Raw genomic sequence first — 20,917 nt, 5'->3', positions numbered from 1 at the left:
TATCTTACTTACTTATTTACTTACTAGTCATATAGACAAATAACTTTTATTTTATTTATTTGTTTTTATATGGTTCTGATGCTTGAACACAGTGCCTCCCATGTGCTAGGAAAACACTCTATAACTGAGGCAGAACCCCAGCCCCTATCTTTCAGATTTTTATCATAGGCATTCTGACAAGACTGCATAGGGTGAAGGAAAGTTTTCATTTGACTGATGCATTAAATTTCTGAGGCAAGTGTGTTATATTCCAGGCTCTCAAGTAGCTAGAAGAAGAGTGTACTGTATTTTCTTTGGTGAAACAGGAATCTGTGGTTTCTAACACATTTTTAACAGGACTGCTACAAATTTTAGTTTTTGGAAGTAGTTACAAACAATGCAAATCCAACTATTTGTAATGTATGAATATTTGCACATGCTCAGTCTCTGTTGCTTATAGAAATTGGATGTTTAGGATATACTCCCTGGAACAGAAGTCACTAATTTTAGATGCTCAGTACATGGAGAAACTACTTCTGAAAACAACTGGAAGGCCTGGAATTATTACTGGGGTGAACAAGGGTAGGTCAGGACTCAGAAAGTGCTCAAATATGATTGACTCTATTGGTAGTTTCTTTTGTTTTCCTCTTTGGTACCTATAATTGAGTTGAGAGAGAAGCAATTCTTCCAGAAACAGAAGTTAGCAAAACCACTGGAACTTAGGCCTAGTGCAGATGACTAGAAACTTTCTCTAGAAACTTCCAGATGACTGGGAGCAAAAAGTAACAATTAGCATTTTGAAAATCATTCTCAGAAAACACCATAATGAGTAGCAGAAATATCTGAGGGGTTCACAATTCAGAATTCATTTTTTAATTTGTTGATCATTTTATTATGGAGTCACTAGAGTTCCTTTTATAGTCTGAATACTATGAAATAATTAAATATGTAATGTAAAATATTTTCTCCTGCTCAGCAACTTGCTTTTTTAAAAAAAAAATATTTTCACATGTATGACCTCCTCAGCAGCCACATCAATGTTTATAGCAGCTCAATTTGCAATAGCTGGACTATGGACAAACCTAGGTGGTTCTCGAAAGATGAATGGATAAAGAAAATGTGGTATATACAATCAATGGAATATTAGTCAGGTGGAAAGTAGGCTAAAATTATGGCATTTTCTAGTAAATGTTTGGAGTTGGAGAATATCATGCTAAGTGAAATAAGCCAGTCTCGCAAAATCAAAGACAAATGTTTTCTCTATTATGCTGATGCTAATTCAGGAGGGAGGGGGCACTGGGGCAGAATAGCTTTACCTTACATTAGGTTGGGGGAAGTGATGGGAGGGAGGGGAGAGGGATGTGGGAATAGGAAAGATAGTAGTAGATTGAAACAGAAATCATTACTGTATGTATATATTTGACTACATGACTAATATGATTCTGCAACATGGACACTCAGAAAAATGAGAAATGATATCTGATCCAAGTATGATATACCAAAGTGTATATATCTGCATTCTACCGTCATGGGATGAAAGAGGGTCTGGGGATGTGGCTTAGTGGTTAAGAACCCCTTGTACTATAATGTGTGAGAGAGAAAATAGGGAAGACAAATCAGAAGTTAGGATGGATCCACACAATTCCAACAAGTTTCCCATAATCCCTACCCTCATTACCAAGTACTTAGGGTCTGTGTGATATTGGTCCATCTGTGTAAAATTGTAAAAAAAAAAAAAATATATTTTTTTCTTATGATCTGGAGACTTAGAAATGGACTTGCAAATTTCTACCAGGCCTGGTAGAATGGGTTGGAAACAGTAGTCACATCCTATAGAATTCCAAAGTCATCACTTTAATTGAACCACTTCAGCTGAGTTCCCAGCAAATGGGACTGCCATTGGGGTAGCGGTTCGGAGACCACATTGCTGCAGTTTTAGATGACTGTGAGGTCAGCCTGGGCAACCGAGTCCACCACTGTCTCAACAGAAAAAAGAGTGGGGGGGGGCTTGGTGAGGGTGTAGCTCAGTGGTAAAGCAGCCTTGGGTTCAATCCCCTGTGGAGACCAGTGACAGTGATTGGGAGACAAGTGTCTGAGATGGAGGTTTCTAATGATGTAATGGCAGTGGCATGCTTGGTGACTGGAAAAGTTTCTATGCAAATGTATAGGATGCCTGGTTGCTATGGCAATGCTCTCCATGGGGGAGACTCTGTTTTGGGAGACTTTTCAGCTTTGACCTTTTTCTCAGGCACAAAGTTCCTTGCTAAGTCAACTGCATGTTTCACCAGTTCCACTGGTGAACCTGTCTTTAAGTATCAATACCCAATACCAAATATAATGAGAATTACTAATCCTATCTAATCAACAACTGGTATATATTTTGGCCTCAGATTTGGCTAATATTTTCTGTTTTCTCTATTTCAATAGCATTCTAATGCAAATTGTCCTTATCACTAACAGGACCAAATAAATTTTCAGACTACTCATCAGCTTTTCACAAATGACCTGAGCAGAGACTCACAGCATCACGTTTTTTGCAGGAGCACATCATAATTTGCTGACATCCTCCTCCAAGGTTGCTTGACACACTCCTTAAAGACAAGAAAATCTGACCCCTTTTAGACTGCCCTGGACCAGGTGGTAACGTGTTCTTCACTTATCAGTTTCACTTGAGTTCCCCAATGACATCATCTATAAATCAGAGACCTCCATATGGAATTTCTCCACCAAAGGCTCTGAAAAGACAGGCACGTTTAGCACCTTCATAGACTCCTGCACAATACAAGCTTTCACAAACTCTTTATGAAAAGGACATTATGGCCACTTGTGATGACTACCAATTACTGAGGGTTCCCAGAGCAGGAAGCTTCTCCTCATGGACCTTGCTATATTATTATTTTTTTAAAACCATACAATTGATTTTTATTGAATCGGTGAATTTTACAGAGTTCCTGAATTAATAAACCATGCCTGAGAATCCAAAGAAGAAAACAATATAATGGACAAGTCCATCCACCCATCATACGGTTTATTAAAACTTGGTTCCTAATGCATTTTTCTTGGAGGTACTGGGAATTGAACTCAGTGGCACTCAACCACTCAGCCACCTCCCAGCCTTCTTTTTTATTTATTATTTGAGTTACTTCTTAGAGACGGTATCACTGAGTTCTTTACTCCTTGTTATCCAGGGAGGCCACCTTACAAACCACAACCCTTGGGCTAAGGTTGTGGTTCAGTGGTTGACAATGTGCCTAGCATGTGTGAGGCACTGGGTTTGATCCTTAGAAAAAAAAAATTATATATGCGTGGAGTGCTGGGTTTAATCCTCAGCAACACATAAAAATAAAATAAAGATGTTGTGTCCACTGAAAACTAAAAAATAAATAAATATTAAAAAATTCTTTCTCTCTTTAAAAAAAGTGATAAAAAGAATCACAATCCTCCTGCCTCAGAATCTTGAGCCACTGGTATTTCAGGTGTATGCCACAGCACCTGGGGATTCTCAAGAATTTTTCGAATTTCAGAGTCTTTCATAAAATTTTAACAATAGTGGAATCTAAGCCTGCTGCAAGTCTTTAAAACTTCTAGTACACTGTGCCATTAAATAAACCTCTCCATGTTTATCTCAGTTTGTTTCACATAAGCATCACAATACAAAAGTTTGTGAGAAAATGCATACATGAAGGAAAATATGTGCTTCAAGGTCCAAGAGGTTACTTGTTATTATGTTTGGCCCCCAAATTATGTCTTTGGTATGACAAAGAATATTTTAATTCTCATTTAATCATTGTACATTCTCACTATTTGTTCAGCTACAAACCCAAATCCATCAGAAGGTAGCCATCCACCTGCCAGCTCACAAGACAACACTATTGTCCAAAAAAGACAGGCAGGTCCTGTCAGGAGATTCTGAAGCCCTCCTAAAAGTCTTGATTCCTGCACTGATGTCCTCACCAAGACTGAACTCCTACAAAGAATGCCCACATCCCAGGACAGCTGTATTCACTCCAGTCCCTCACACTGCCCAGGAGCAAGCCTGCAACTACTGCCTTTGGCAAATGGATTTAATACAAAGAAGTCCAGACTGCATCAAGTGCTCACACACCTCTATGCAATATTTCTACTAAATCAAAAACGTAAAACTAGGAAATTGCCACACTGACTCATTAGCTGCAAAGAAAGGTTTTGGAAATCTTGGGAAGCATTCAAAACTATTTTTTAAAGAAGAAGTTTTACTGGATAGCTTAGGCTGTATTTATCAAAAACAGGAGGGCCACAATACACTCTTTTAGCCTTCCACTCCAAATGAACACCGAGACACAGCAAAAGGCTGGAACAGAGATAGCAGTGACAATCAACCCATCTTTGACATGGTGGCAAATTTCAATATTTGGCCACAAGTATGTAAGGAACTCTTACCAATGATCACACAAGATCCATGACACCTGATTAGGTTGTGGGTGAGGTTTTGCTCAGAAGTCTTTGAATCCTTAGGACAAGTAACTGAATCCTTTAGCCTGAGCAGAAACAGCCCTCTCCACAGCAAGTACTGCACAATATCACCTGATTGGAGGCTGTAGCTTTATTAGTGATGTAGGACACATGAGGCTAGACACCCAAGGAATGTTCCAGGAGCACATTGATTAGCTGCAGGGTTCTGAGGGGTATCACTTAATATTTTTTGGATCACTGCTTGGAATTTAATTGATCTTCATTTACATCCAGTGGGACAGGGATGGAGGTTTATATTTTTTGTAGGTGTATACATAAAGGTGATTGTTTGTTGTTGTTTTGATTAGTTCACAGAAAGTGCTTTGTGTACCAATTGAAAGATTGGTCAGAGGTCTTCCAAGCTTTGCCACAAAAGCAGAAGTCTGTGTTATAACCCACATTGAGATCTTTGCAAAATCTTTTCCTGACATTCTGTTGAAAGAAAATTATGGTGAAGGTCTCTTGAGAAGCTTATTTAAGATTATTTTGTGGAGAAGGGAGTGCCGCTATATTAGGACATCAGACTGGGATGCTCCTTACCAAGCCTTTGGTCATGTAGTGTGTATTAAGAAAACCATCACAAAATTTTTTTCCAGGGCTACTGAGGTACTCCAAATCACAGAGAGAAATCAAGCCTGGGTTTTCTGGCATATTCCACCTAAGTATTATTCATGGGGAGAAAACCTAAGTTGGATGTAGTTTAAAAAAAAATCACCGGTATAAAAGACCTTTAAGAAGGAAGAGATTAGCTGCAATTGTGGAGGAAACACCTGCAGAGCTACATCTGCTGATGTGGTTATCAGTGGGGTAAACACTCACAGCAGCAGCAAACTCACCACCTGAGCTATGGAGCGTTCAGTGCTAGAATGCCTGCCTAGCATGCACAAGGCAGGATTCGGTCACCAGAACTTGGGAAAGAAAAGAAAAAGCAACTCAAGTATAGGGCAAAATATATTTTGAGAAAGTGCCTCTCTAAACAATATACACAAATGACATTATTTTATAATTCTCTTTAATGTGCCTACATACAGCACAATACATGAGCCTTAGAACAAGCACAAGTGACAAGAGTGGTGGTCCCAGAGTCATCAATAGATCAATAAGCAATCAAGGAAAAGGAAGAGGCCAGCTGCAGGGTACACAGACATATTCCTATGGTCCCAGCTGCCAGCCTCACCCCATCTTAAAAAATAACAATTAAAAAGACTGTGGAGAAACTCAGTGGTAGCGCACTCCTGGGTGAAATCTGAACAAAGAAAGAGAGGAAAGAAGTTCAGAAGAGCCATTTCACCAATCTGTACCAAAGGCTGGAGTAGAGAGGCCTAAACTAACATACACAATTTGTAATGAAACATTAGACACAAAAGACTTAAAATACAGGAAAATGGAATCTAACAATAAGAGAGAATTAACCCAGGAAAATGGAATCTAACAATAAGAGAGACTTAACCCAGAAAAACATGTAGCTTTCAAATCTTCATGCTGATGCAATACTCCTCTCCAACCCAGGGTGCAATTTTGTTACCTCTGAATAGATTTAAAAAAAAAAAAAAAGAAAGAAAGAAAAAAAGAAATGAAGGCACACACACCATTTTCACACACCTACAGTGGTTATCCAAAAATAAATAAATAAAATGAAATAAAATAAAATTTTCCTCAAGTGTGAACAAGTTCAAATGGATCTGAAACAAGCAAAGTTCTCACCACATTTCTACATACAGGGCTTTTCTCCAGTGTGATTTCTTAAATGCTGTTCAAAGGGACCTGGAAAGTTGAAAGTGTTACTGCAATTTTTAAAGATAGAAAAAGGATTTTCACAGATGTGAATTCTTTTATGCCTTTGGAGAAAACTCCGAAAGCTTAATACTGCCCCACATGGCTTAACCTCAGCATTTTCTACAGTATGAGTCCTTTCATACAACTGAACAAAACTAGAATGGCTGAACCCTTCATGTTTCTTACTTGCATAGGATTTATTCTTTTTATTCCAAAACAATATTCCCAGTCCTTAGGAAAAAAATGAGAAAACTAGAAGATTTCCCACATTTCTCACATTCACAGGGCTTCTCTGCATGAGTGTTTTCATATATAAGAAAGGAAACGAAGCTGACAGAATGTAGCAAATCCCCCAAATTCAGAGGGTTTGTTTTTCAATGTGAGTGAAATGGCTTTGAAGGCAACAGGGAAAATGGAATGATTTGTGATATTTTTCACATTTAAAGAGTTATTCAGTTGGATGTGGTGGTGTATGCCTTTAATTCCTGAGACTCGAGAGGCTGATTCTGAAGAGTCAATGTTGGAGGCTAGCTTCAGCACCTTAGGAAGATCCTAAGAAACTCAGCAAGTCCCTGTCTCAAAATAAAAAGTAAAAAGGAACTGGAATGTAGCTCAGTGGTAGAGCACCACCAGACTAAATCCCCAGTGGATCGATTGATTGATTGATCTCTCTCTCTCTCACACACACACATACATACACACACAAACACACACACACACACACACACACACACACACACACACATTTTCAGCAGTGTGAGCCTCTTGTCTTTGAGGATGACATGAAATACTTATTTACCATATTTCACATTCAAAGGATTTTTCTCCAGTAATCTTCCTACATGTATATGAGTGAAACAGTAATAACAAAAAAGTTTACCAATTGTTTTCATGCATACAACTTCTATGCAGTACGTGCTCTTTCACATGTGTGAAGCCGACAAGATGTGGCAAAGGCTTCTCCACAGTGTTGACATTCATTGGGCATCTCTCCAATATACATTCTTCCATGTCTGTGAAGGTCACTGGATCTAGCAAAGGCTTTGCCACACTGACTACATTCTTAGGGCTTCTCTCCAGTATGAGTGTGCTTATGCATCCGAAGGTAAAAGGCAGTAGTGTAGGCTTTTCCACATTGTTGACATTCATAAGGCTTCTCTCCAGTATGAGTTTGTTCATGTGAGTGAAGGTAAGAGGACTGAGTGAAGGCTTTTCAACATTGTTTGCATTCATAGGGCTTCTCTCCAGTATGTGTTCTTCCATGTTTATGAAGCTGATGGGATGCAGCAAAGGCTTTGCCACATTGTTTGCATACATAAAGCTTCTCTCCATTATGAGTTCTTTCATGTCTGCGAAGGTCACAAGATCTACGAAAGGCTTTGCCACACTCCTTACATACATAGGGCTTCTCTCCAGTATGCACTCTTCCATGTATTTTAAGTTTACTAGATGTAGCAAAGGCTTTGCCACACTGCTTACAATCATAGGGCTTTTCTCCAGTATGAGTTTGTTCATGTGAGTGAAGGTGAGAGGACCGAATGAAGGCTTTCCCACACTGCTTACATTCATAGGGCCTCACTCCAGTATGAGTTTGTTTATGTATCTGAAGGTTATAGGCAGCAGTAAAGGTTTTCCCACAATGTTCACATTCATAGGGCTTTTCTCCGGTATGCATTCTTCCATGTATGCGAAGATGACGGGATGAAGCAAATGTTTTTCCACATTGTTGACATCCAAAGGGTTTCTTTCTAGTATGTGTTCTTCCATGAATCTGAAGGCAACTAGATCTAGCAAAGGCTTTTCCACACTGCTTACATTCATAGGGCTTCTCTCCAGTGTGTGTTCTTCCATGTGCATGAAGCAGAGGGGATGCAGCAAAGGCTTTTCCACATTGTTTGCATTCATAAGGCTTCTCTCCACTATGTGTTCTTCCATGTGCATGAAGCAGATGGGATGCAGCAAAGGCTTTTCCACATTGTTTGCATTCATAAGGCTTCTCTCCAGTATGTATTCTTCCATGTGTATGAAGTGGACGGGATGTAGCAAAGGCTTTTCCACACTGCTTACATACATAGGGCTTTTCTCCCGTATGAGTTCTTCCATGTGTGTGAAGGTCACCAGATCTAGCAAAGGCTTTTCCACATTGTTGACATTCATAGGGCTTCTCTCCAGTGTGTATTCTTCCATGTCTGTTAAGCATATAGGGTGTAGCAAAGGCTTTTCCACATTGTTTGCATTCATAGGGCTTCTCTCCAGTATGTATTCTTCCATGTTTATGAAGCTGACGAGATGTAGCAAAGGCTTTGCCACACTGCTTACATCCATAGGGCTTCTCTCCAGTGTGAGTTCTTTCATGTATGTGAAGGTCACCAGATCTACCAAAGGCTTTGCCACACTGCTTACATTCATAGGGCTTCTCTCCAGTATGTGTTTTCTGATGTATTCTAAGTAATCTGGGATAAGCAAAGTCTTTCCCACATACCTTACATTTGAAATGTGCATTCCCTGTGTGTGTGATCCTGCCTTTTGAAGAACTGTCTGTGAAATAAAGGTTTGACCATCTTGTTTACATTCATAGAGTTTCTCTCCAGAATGAGTTCTTTCATGTCTTCTAAATAAAGAGGAGAAATGAAAGGCTTTCCCACATACCTCACATTGAAAAGGTTTACCTCCACTGTGTGTTATCATGTGTCTTTGAACACCTGGGTGAGAAGAAGAGGCTTCACCACATTGTTGACATTCATAGGGTTGCCACCCAGGATGAGTTTCTTCATGTCTCTGAATGTCATTGGAACAACTGATGACTTTCCCACATACTGTACTTTCACATGGTCTATCTCCAGTTTGTAACAACATTTGTGTGTGAACACTTCTGAGAGAAACCAGAGATTTCCTATATTGTTTAAATGCACATGGCTTCTCTTCACCTTCTTCATGCTTATAGTATTTGTGTCCAGAGTGAGATGTGATGTGCCTATGAAGGAATGAAGGACATATGAAATATTTTGCACACATAATGAAGTCACATGGATTTACTCTATTAAAATTTTTCTTTGTTTGATTAAGAATTGGAATTGATTTGAAGGTTTCCCCACACTATTCTGTGGGGAAAGTTTCAAGTTTACCATAGGACTTCTTTGAAGAAGAAGTGACCAGCACATAATTGATACCTAACTCATTCACAGTTTTCTATTTATTTATAGGTCTTTACATTTCTACCAACATCACGTAAAGGCTAGATTTTCTGACTTGTTAAAGTTCCCTGAAAATAAAGAGATTGAAAGGAAATAATCCTTTGCAACACAGCTTCTCTATGGCTATTATTCACATAGTCATATTCACATATGCAATTTCATAGTACTTTTTGCATGTCAAATACTTTGAAAAGACTGAATACCTGTCACAGATAAGTATATATTTCTGGTAAAAAATATTATAAGAATAAATACATTTCCAATTATGCATACTTCTTCGGTTGGTTTGCTTTAAAAATTATATGACAGTTCTCAGATTTTCTCACGAATTCCTCTTGTGAGTAGAGTTACCTTAGGTTGCTTCCACAGTTTTCAATCTGATCTTCAGTGGTCTTGTCTTCCCAATTGTTTCCTAAAATGAGACAACATAACAATCTTTATGAATATTTAGGAGCTAGAAATGCTTTGCCAAATTTTAGGTGCCATTTATGCTTCAATAATTCATCAACTGATTTCCTTTTCACCTTCTACATAAATGACCAAAATAAACATGAGTTCTCGAATTCATTAATTTTAAAATCAACATTATTACCTATAGAAGCCAGGTTTCTGAGGACTTCCAGCATCACATCTCTGTAAAGGTTCTTCTGGGAAGCATCCAGAAAAGCCCACTTCTCCTTGGTGAAGTTCACAGCCACATCCTCAAAGGTCACTGAGATCTGAAATATCCCACAAATGTATAGTGGAGGCCAGGAAAGATTGAGAGCATGAGAAATCTGCAGTCAACATGCATGATGTTCACATGATTCCCTGGCCTCCTGATTAATTCCATGATTTGGTCCATCAAATCTTTACTGCACTCAATTTCTTACACCCATTCCAACACTAGAAATTGGCTACTCAGAAGGCAAACATCATAGTGATTTATACCCTTCCTTTGGGGAGTTCACAGGAAGTAAGACAGGCTCCCAGATCACTCCTAACTTCTTTAATGGTTGCACCTCTATTACATGTCCTACAAATGTCCTGTGTGGTACAGATCTAATATAAGCACTTCTGATAGTACTTATGTTTAGAAAAGAAAGGTGATGAGTAGAAAAATGCAGGAATCATGAAACTAAGCATTTGAGAGAGATTCTGTCAACTTCAGTGGCTCCCTGTACCTACAAGGTTAATATAGGCAACATGGTATTTACTGATGTCTTGTTTCCTCTGAAAGTCTATTGTTCCATACTTAAAGAAATGCCTAGAACCAGCCCCCACTCCCACCCTCTGGGCATGGGGTCACGAAGGAGATTCCTTCACAGACAACATTTAGACAACATTTTACACATGTGGTCACAATGTGTTAACTGGAGATGGAGCTCATTCTGTGTGATTACACTAAGAACAACTAGAAGTTTGCAGGTGCTTTACTCCAGAACAAATTTAGTCAACTACCTTACTATTAAATGACCAAAACAAACATGAATTCTCTGATTAATTTAATTTATTTATTAATAAACACAACAATTTGATAGTTTCTTGTGGTTACTGTCAAAGCAGAATGGGGTAAGTGGAATGATGGCATGTGTCTTAGAAATAACTCAATGAGGACTTGGAAGATGGCGGCGGATGGAGTGCATCACCCCCGTGTACTGCATCACTGTGTGGGTGAGTGACGAGTTAGAATGGCCAAAAGCTATCTTTGTGGAATTTCCAGCAAAATTGGGGTGCACCAAAACCTAGAGGAAGGATTTCCATCGCCCGAGGATCGGTTACTGGGGCTCAACCGCCAGCGATTTGTCTGCACGGAGATTCAAGCTGCTTATTCAGTGCCTCACCCCGCTGCTAGAGACTGCGGCGCTCGCTGGGAAATGGTGAGGTAGCAACGCAGAGATACGGCGCTGCTGATTCTGCAGGCGCCTTCTGGCTGTGCCCTCACTGTACTCAGTGCTGAATTCTGGATTTGAGACAGGGGAAAGAAGTGGTCCAGTCCTGTCCTCCACACCAGTCAGACCACTGAGGAAGCCAGCGGCCACCATCTTGGAGAGCTGACGCCACCATCGCCAATTTTAGACTGATCGCATCTCATTTAGTGATAGAACAGGTCTGTGACATTAAAACCATTTTCCATACAGCGGAGAAATCACATAAGATCTCTCCCCGGCTTTCCGGGGGCGTGATTAACAGAGTGAATCTGAGTAGAGGTGTGGGGGAAAGGCAAAGGCACCTGACCCCCAACTCCTCCCTCCCACCAGCGGCAAAAACAAAACCTGTTTCGCCAGCTCTAGGAGGAGAGGCTATCGGAGGAAATCAAAACAATAAGGTGTCGGTTCCCAAAAGTCGCACTCCACGTCCAGGAAACTGCAGGCACAGAGTGTAGTTTGAACTGCCGAGAGGTACCACACGGGGATAGACCTGGCTGACAGGAGGAGCCAGGGGACTAGAAACCAAAAATTAACCTAAGTTAACAGGTTTTGAGAGACACCAGTGGGGGGAGGAGGGAGCGGCCTCATACGGACTGCTTCCTATAGCCAGAGGACAAAATCGTGGCGCGGAAGACACAGCACCACCTATTAGAAGCGAAGAAAATAGAAGCCTAACAGTGTCCCTTTTTCTTTTAATTTTTTTTAATTTTTTTTTAAATTTTATTTCTTTTTCTTTTCTACAATTATACTATTATTTTTTTAAATGTAATTTCTATTTTACTGCAATTTATTATTTTTTTATTATCATTTCCTTTTCTTTTCTATTCTTTTCTCTTTCTTTCCTCTCTCCCTCTCTCTTTATTGGTTTGCTTCCTTACTTTTTCCCCATCTTTCCTCTTAAGCACGACCACCCAGATTATGTACAACTTACTAAATGAAAATAGATGAATACTACGAATCAGTCCATAGTCCAACTAAGCCCTTAACTACCCCCAAATACTCCTGTCTATTCTCTTGTTAATATCCACCTGCGTTTGAGCAACCCCCCAAAGAAGCCAACATATACTAACCTCCATAACATCAAAGCGCACAACCTCATCATAAAATCCTAAGTTCAAACCTCAATTCTGTACATGCCATCAAATTCTGTAGGCCTCTAATGAAACTAATGAATTCACAGTAAAGCACAATTAAACCCAACATCTCTAAACATTGTCTCCCAACACAAAGGAGATACATTGGAACTATGAAAACCAAAACAAATTTAAAGAAGAAAACAGAAACACAGCAGTCAAACAGAGTTGGAAAGCAACATGAGCACCATAAAAAAACAAGGGAAAAAAGGATTACAAACAATGCAGGAAAGCTTAAATTCACAGGAGAACCTAGAGGCTTCAGAAAAATGGACAAAGAACTCAAGGCATACCTAACTCACATGGAACAGAATCTTAGAGAAGACTTTTGACAGCAAGTCCAAACAATGAAAGTCTACTTTGAAAATTAATTAAATAGGCAAATTCAAATGGCAAAGAATGACCTATACCAGGAGATAGAGATTTAAAAAAAATCAAACAGTAATCCTAGAAATGCAGGAAACCATAAACCAAATTAAAAACTCAAACGAGAATATTACAAATAGACTAGATCAAATAGAAGTCACAACATCAGATAATGAAGACAAAGTGTATCAACTTGAGAAGAATATAGTCAACACAGAAAGGATGCTCAAAAATCACCAGCAATCTATTCAAAAAATATGGGATGTTATAAAAAAAACAAACTTGAGAGTCTTCGGGATAGAAGAAGGTATAGAGATTCAAACCAAAGGAATGAACAACCTATTCAATGAAAGAATCCTAGAAAATTTCCCAGATATGAAAGATGGAATGGATTGCCAAATCCTGGAAGCCTACAGGACCCCAAACATACAAAACCCTAATAGACCAACTCCAAGACACATAATTATGAAGATATCCAACATACAGAACAAGGAGAGAATATTAAAAGCTATGAGAGAAAGAAGGCAGATTACATTCAGGGGTAAACCAATTAGGTTAACGGCTGATTTTTCATCACAGACATTGAAAGCAAGAAGATCTTGGAACAACGTATTTCAAACGCTGAAAAATAATCAATTCCAACCAAGAATACTGTATCCAGCAAAATTAAGCTTCAGATTTGACAATGAAATTAAAATATTTCATGATAAACAAAAGTTAAAAGAATCTGCAGCCAGAAAACCAGCACTGCAAGGCATTCTAAGCAAAACACTACAAGAAGAGGAACTGAAAAACAGCGCCCAAAACTAACATTGGGAGGTAACCCAGTAAAGGGAAGAACAAAAAATATAACCAAAAATGAAAAACGAACCATATTAAAATAAATACATAAATAAGCATGTCTGGAAGTACAAACAATATATCAATAGTAACCTTAAACGTTAATGGCTTAAATTCACCAATCAAGAGACAAAGGCTAGTAACCTGGATTAAGAAAACAAATCCAACAATATGCTGCCTTCAGGAGACTCATTTGATAGGAAAACACATACACAGGTTGAAAGTGAAAGGCTGGGAAAAATCATACCACTCACATGGTCCTCGGAAGCAAGCAGGAGTGGCCATACTCATATCGAATAAAATCAACTTCAAACCTAAGTTAATCAAAAGGGATAAAGAAGGCCACTATTTACTGTTAAAAGGAACCATCCACCAACAAGACATAACAATTATCGATATATATGCACCAAACAATGGTGCTGCAACGTTCATAAAACAAACTCTCCTCAACTTCCAGAGTCAAATGGACCACAACACAATGCTTATCAGTGACTTCAACACACCGCTCTCTCCTTTGGACAGATCCACCAGACAACAGCTGAATAAAGAAACTCTAGAACTCAATAACACAATTAATACCCTAGACTTAACTGACATATATAGAATATATCAACCATCATCAAGTGGATACACATTCTTCTCAGCAGCACATGGATCCTTCTCAAAGATAGACCATATATTATGCCATAGGGCAACTCTTAGTAAATATAAAGGGGTGGAGATAATATAATGCACCTTATCTGATCATAATGGAATGAAACTGGAAATCAATGATAAAAGAAGGAAGGAAAAATCCTGCATCACATGGAAAATGAACAATACGTTACTGAATGATCAATGGGTTACAGAAGACATAAAGGAGGAAATCAAAAAAATCTTAGAAATAAATGAAAATACAGACACAACATATCGGAATCTATGGGACACAATGAAAGCAGTTTTAAGAGGGAAATTCATTGCCTAGACGTCATTCCTAAAAAAAAGAAAAAACCAACAAATAAATGAACTCACACTTCATCTCAAAACCCTAGAAAAGGAACAGCAAAACAACAGCAAATGTAGCAGAAGGCAAGAAAGAATTAAAATCAGAATAGAAATCAACGAAATTGAAACAAAAAAAAAGATTGAAAAAATTGATAAAAATAAAAGTTGGTTGTTTGAAAAAATAAATAAGATTGACAGACCGTTAGCCATGCTAACAAAGAGAAGAAGAGAGAGAACTCAAATTACCAACATATGGGATGAAAAAGGCAATATCACAACAGATACTACAGAAATACAGAAGATAATTAGAAATTATTTTGAAAACCTATATTCCAATAAAATAGAAGATAGTGAAGATATCGATAAATTTCTTAAGTCATATGACTTGCCCAGATTGAGTCAGGAAGATACACACAATTTAAACAGACCAATGACAAAGGAGGAAATAGAAGAAGCCATCAAAAGACTACCAACCAAGAAAAGCCCTGGAACAGATGGATATACAGTGGAGTTTTACAAAACCTTCAAAGAAGAATTAATACCAATACTTTTCAAATTATTTCAAGAAACAGAAAAAGAAGGAGATCTTCCAAATTCATTGTATGAGACAAACATCACCCTGAGACCAAAACCAGACAAAGATACTTCAAAGAAAGAAACTACAGATCAATATCTCTAATGAACATAGATGCAAAAATCCTCAATAAAATCCTGGCAAATTGAATACAAGAGCATATCAAAAAAATTGTGCACCATGATCAAGTAGGATTCATCCCTGGGATGCAAGGTTGGGTCAATATACGGAAATCAAGAAATGTTATTCACCACATCAATAGACTTAAAGAACCACATGATCATCTCGATAGATGCAGAAAAAGCATTCGACAAACTACAACATCCCTTTATGTTCAAAATACTAGAAAAACTAGGGATAACAGGATCTTACCTCAACGTCGTAAAAGCTATATATGCTAAACCTCAGGCTAGCATCATTCTGAATGGAGAAAAACTGAAGGCATTCCCTCTAAAATCTGGAACAAGACAGGGATGCCCTCTATCACCACTTCTATTCAATATAGTTCTCAAAACACTGGCCAGAGCAATTAGACAGATGAAAGAAATTAAAGCCATAAAAATAGGAAAAGAAGAACTTAAATTATCACTATTTGTGGATGATATGATAATATATCTAACAGACCCAAAAAGGTCTACAAAGAAACTACTAGAGTTAATAAATGAATTCAGCAAATATAAAATCAACACGCATATATCAAAGGCATTCCTGTATATCAGCGCCAAATCCTCTGAAATGGAAATGAGGACAACCACCCCATTCACAATACCCTCAAAAATAATAAAATACTTGGGAATCAACCTAAGAAAGGAGGTGAAAGATTTATACAATGAAAACTACAGAACCCTAAAGAGAGAAATAGAAGACCTTAGAAGATAGAAAAATATACCCTGTTCATGGATATGAAGAACTAACATCATCAAAATGGAAATATTACCCAAAGTTCTCTATAGGTTCAATGCAGTGCCAATCAAAATCCCAAGGGCATTTCTTGTAGAAATAGATAAAGCAATTATGAAATTCATATGGAAAACCAAAAGACCCAGAATAGCAAAAGCAATTCTAAGCAGGAAGTGTGAATCAGGAGGTGTAGCGATACCAGATTTCAAACTGTACTACAAAGCAATAGTAACAAAAACAGCATGGTACTGGTACCAAAACAGGCGGGTGGACGAATGGTACACAATAGAGGACACAGAGACCAATCCACAAAATTACAACTATCTTATATTTGATAAAGGGGCTAAAAGCATGCAATGGAGGAAGGATAGCATCTTCAACAAATGGTGCTGGGAAACTCAAAAAAATTAACAATAAGAAAACAAGGGCTGGGGATGTGGCTCAAGTGGTAGCGCGCTCGCCTGGCGAGCATGCGGTCCGGGTTCGATCCTCAGCACCACATACAAAACAAAAATGTTGTGTCCACCAAGAACTAAAATAAATAAATATTAAAACTCTTCTCTCTTGGGCTGGGGATGTGGCTCAAGCGGTAGCGTGCTCGCCTGGCGAGCATGCGGCCCGGGTTCGATCCTCAGCACCACATACAAAACAAAAATGTTGTGTCCGCAAAGAACTAAAATAAATAAATATTAAAACTCTTCTCTCTTGGGCTGGGGATGTGGCTCAAGTGGTAGCAGGCTCACCTGGCATGCGTGCGGCCCCGGTTCGATCCTCAGCACCACATACAAAGAAAGATGTTGTGTAAGCCGAAAACTAAAAAAAATAAAATATTAAAATTCTCTCTCTCTCTCTCTCTCTCTCTCTCTCTCTCTCTCTCTCTCTAAAAACTCTTCTCTCTCTCTCTTTCTCTCTCTTAAAAAAAAATAACCCAATCAACAAATGGGCCAAAGACTTGAACAGACACTTCTCAGAGGACGACATACAATCAATCAACAAGTACATGAAAAAATGCTCACCATCAGTAGCAGTCAGAGAAATGCAAATCAAAACTGCCCTAAGATACCATCTCACTCCAGTAAGATTGGCAGCCATTAGGAAGTCAAACAACAACAAGTGCTGGCGAGGATGTGGGGAAAGGGGTACTCTTATACATTGCTGGTGGGACTGCAAATTGGTGCGGCCAATTTGGAAAGCTGTATGGAGATACCTGGGAAAGCTGGGAATGGAACCACCATTTGACCCAGCTATTGCCCTTCTCCGACTATTCCCTGAAGACCTTAAAAGTGCATACTACAGGGATACTGCCACATCGATGTTCATAGCAGCACAATTCACAATATCTAGACTTTGGAACCAACACAGATGCCCTTCAATAGACGAATGGATAAAAAAAGTGGCATTTATACACAATGGAGTATTACGCAGCACTAAAAAATGACAAAAGCATGGAATTTGCAGGGAAATGGATGGCATTGGAGCAGATTATGCTAAGTGAAGCTAGCCAATCCCTAAAAAACAAATGCCAAATGTCTTCTTTGATATAAAGAGATATAAAGAGAGCAACTAAGAACAGAGCAGGGAGGAAGAGCAGGAGGAAAAGACTAACATTAAACAGAGACATGAGGTGGGAGGGAAAGGGAGAGAAAAGGGAAATTGCATGGAAATGGAAGGAGACCATCATTGTTACACAAAATTATATATAAGAGGTTGTGACGGGAATGGGAAAACAAAAACAAGGAGAGAAATGAATTGTAGTAGATGGGGTAGAGAGAGAAGACGGGAGGGCATGGGAGGGGGGATAGTAGAGGATAGGAAAGGTAGCAGAATACAGCAGTCACTAATATGGCATCATGTAAAAATGTGGATGTGTAACCGATGTGATTCTGCAATCTATAATTGGGATAAAAATGGGAGTTCATAACCCACTGGAATCTAATGTATAAAATATGATATGTCAAGAGCTTTGTAATGCTTTGAACAACCAATAAAAAAATGAGAAAAAAGAAGAAAGAAAGAATGAACTGACTTAAAATGTCACCATGGGCTGGAGATGTGGCTCAAGCTGTAGCACGCTCGCCTGGCATGCGTGCGGCCCGGCTTCGATCCTCAGCACCACATACAAACAAAGATGTTGTGTCTGCCGAGATCTAAAAAAATAAATATTAAAAAATTCTCTTCTCTCTCTTTAAAAAAAAAAAGTCACCTTGTCCAAACAACAGCCTTACAAAGTTTTATAACTCTCAAAACAATCTTCTTAATAAACAGCAGGCACTACTTTTCTAAGTCTCACAGCAACGATGAATGTCCAATGATTGTCAAACTCTTCTTAACAGCAGCCGGTTCACTACCATAATATACATTCATGAGACACATACCAATGTTGTGCTCAAGGACATTTTGATCAAGGGTGGGCCACATTTGCAACGGTTGACTGTGGTGAAAGAGATTCATTGTGCCTGTAGCAATGGTGGTGCAAACAAACCTAAGGCAGAAGCTCTTCCAGAGTGTGGTAAAGCAACAAGTTTGTAGCCCAGAATTCTGAACTATCCCACACAGTCTGCGTGTGAAAGAGGCTACCATTCACATCTGTAAGCATGCTATGATGTGTGCACCGTGGTGGAAAGGACAAAGAAAATGTCCCTGCCACTTACACAGAAGCATACTCAAGGACTGAAACCATACAGAACCACCCCAAACAATGAAGAATCCACAATTACCCTCAGAGACATCAGCCCAACTCTGTCAGGGCAATGATGCAGACAGGAGGGCTTCATGGACCTTCAACCAAACAGGAAGCACACTGAGGTCTCAGGGTCACAGCAACACTCCACAGGACATAAACCACACCCCTACAAGTGCACCACCAGTGAAATCCCATGTATGCTCAAAGAACATGAGAGCTAAAGCAGAAATCAGATCAGAAGAAGCTGAAAGACCTCCAGGGAAGGGGACATGAAACACAGGGCTCTGAACAGACACAGGACAAAGAGGTGACTCAAGAGAAAAGGTGACCATTTTGAAAGAAAAAAAATATAAAAGTCCATCATAGGAAATTCATAGAGAACACCAGAGGTGGCGCTGTATTGGTATCTAAGTCATCCAACACACATTTCAGAAAAGAAGAGCTAAAAGCAACCAATGAAACTGCCGCTTCAGAAAACCAGAGAAAGAAGAGCAAGGTAAACATAAATTAACCACAGGTAGGTTATCACAGTCTGGCTGGGCACAATTCAGGAGCCACTTTTCAAAAGAAACGAACTTCACTTTTAGAACCACACACGCCAAACAAAACAGCTCCTCAGGAAAAACCTTCAGAACCCAACTGCCTCCAACGGCTTGCCACAAGCCTCTCCCACAATCCTCCTGCTCTTGAGGCCGATTGGCTGGGTCACGTGGGCGGAGCCAAAAGAGTCCCCCAATGAGCAGCTCCGTATTCTGAAAGGGCAGGGAAACAGCCCAATGAGCATCACAGCAGAGGAACCAATCAGCTAGAAGTTGCTGGGGCCGCTGTGAGCCAATCATCATCAGTCTGAAAGTTTGCTGGGGCCCCTTCAGCTGTGGCTCTCAACAGTAGGTAACAGAGAAAGTGTTGATGAAACCACAATCAGGAAATGTGCAGTCTGCAAAATCAAGTTCTTCATGAACATCAGCATCACTGATTAACTAACAAAAGGCTAAGAATACAGACGACAGGGACTGGGGTTGTGGCTCGGTGGAAAAGTGCTTGCCTAGTGCTTGGGAGAAACTGGGTTCAATCCTCACTGCCACATAAAAAGAAAGAAATTAAAAGTGTAAAATATACAATAATATTAAAGAAATAATCAACGATTACTGAAAACCTACTAACAGATTTAAAAGTGTCATCGTCAACAATGCACTGGGACTTCAGATTATCATAAATGTGCTTGACACAAATTAGACAACTTGCAGAAACTGGACCATTTCTTTGAGAGAGACAATCTTCTACAGCTTACAGACAAGGGGAAATACACAAAACAGATGAGCCCATGGCTGCTGAGAAAAACAGACTCAATAACTAATTACTTCCCAAAAAGGCAAGGCAAGGCTCTGACATCTCAAACAGGATTCCATGAGACACATAAGAACTGCCACCAATTTTCTACTTTGTTTCCAGAACATAGAAGCTGAGTTAACACCTCCTAAGTCTTCCTGAGGCATAAGTTACCATATTATCCAAATTAAACAAAGAAAAGTATTAAATAGAAAAGAAAACTATGAATGATACTCATAATCATAAATGCAAAATTTAATCATAAATGCAAAAAAATGTACAATTAAGTCATCACACTCCAAATGTCTATGCAAATGATGTGAAAATTATGGGCACAGGAACCCTCACTGCAGTGACTACAGCAGCCATATCCAGAACGGCCCAAACCTAGATGCAAGGAAGATGCACCTTTCAATACTGAATGGACAAGCTGAAGTTTAACCACACCAAAGAGCATCACCCAGAAAATGATCTCTGCAGCCTGGAAAGATACAACACCCTTAAAGGCAGACTGGTAAGTCAGAGAAGCCAGTTTCAAATTGCCAAGAGCAGTAAGATTCCAAGTCAAGAACATTCTGGAAAAGACAACTTTATAGATGCACTAGCAGAACTGATGGGTGCCAGGGACTTAGGGAGCAGAGAGGGAGGAAGAAATGAGGAGGAGTGATGAACAGGTGGAACACAGGATTCCCAGAGCAGTGAAACTCTTCGGTATGACATTATTTGTATACGACGTGACACACACAATCACATCACAA

The 20,917-nt window shown here is 39.2% G+C and overlaps 2 long non-coding RNA genes across 2 annotated transcripts in view; both read right to left on the bottom strand.

Annotated features, from left to right (window-relative positions):
• Window positions 1-20,917, bottom strand: part of LOC308640645 — a 357,814-nt gene that overhangs the window by 268,464 nt on the left and 68,433 nt on the right. The window lies entirely within an intron of this gene.
• On the bottom strand, window positions 6,018-10,153 carry LOC308640643. Its single transcript, XR_014020324.1, has 3 exons — window positions 10,033-10,153; window positions 9,792-9,852; window positions 6,018-6,234 (listed from the first exon to the last, which is right to left on the bottom strand). It is a non-coding gene; the product is annotated as an uncharacterized lncRNA (long non-coding RNA).

Source organism: Spermophilus citellus (assembly GCF_964194105.1).
Source record: "Spermophilus citellus genome assembly, contig: SCAFFOLD_170, whole genome shotgun sequence".
NCBI classification, from domain to species: domain Eukaryota; kingdom Metazoa; phylum Chordata; class Mammalia; order Rodentia; family Sciuridae; genus Spermophilus; species Spermophilus citellus.
This window is presented reverse-complemented; position numbering and strand designations above follow the sequence as displayed.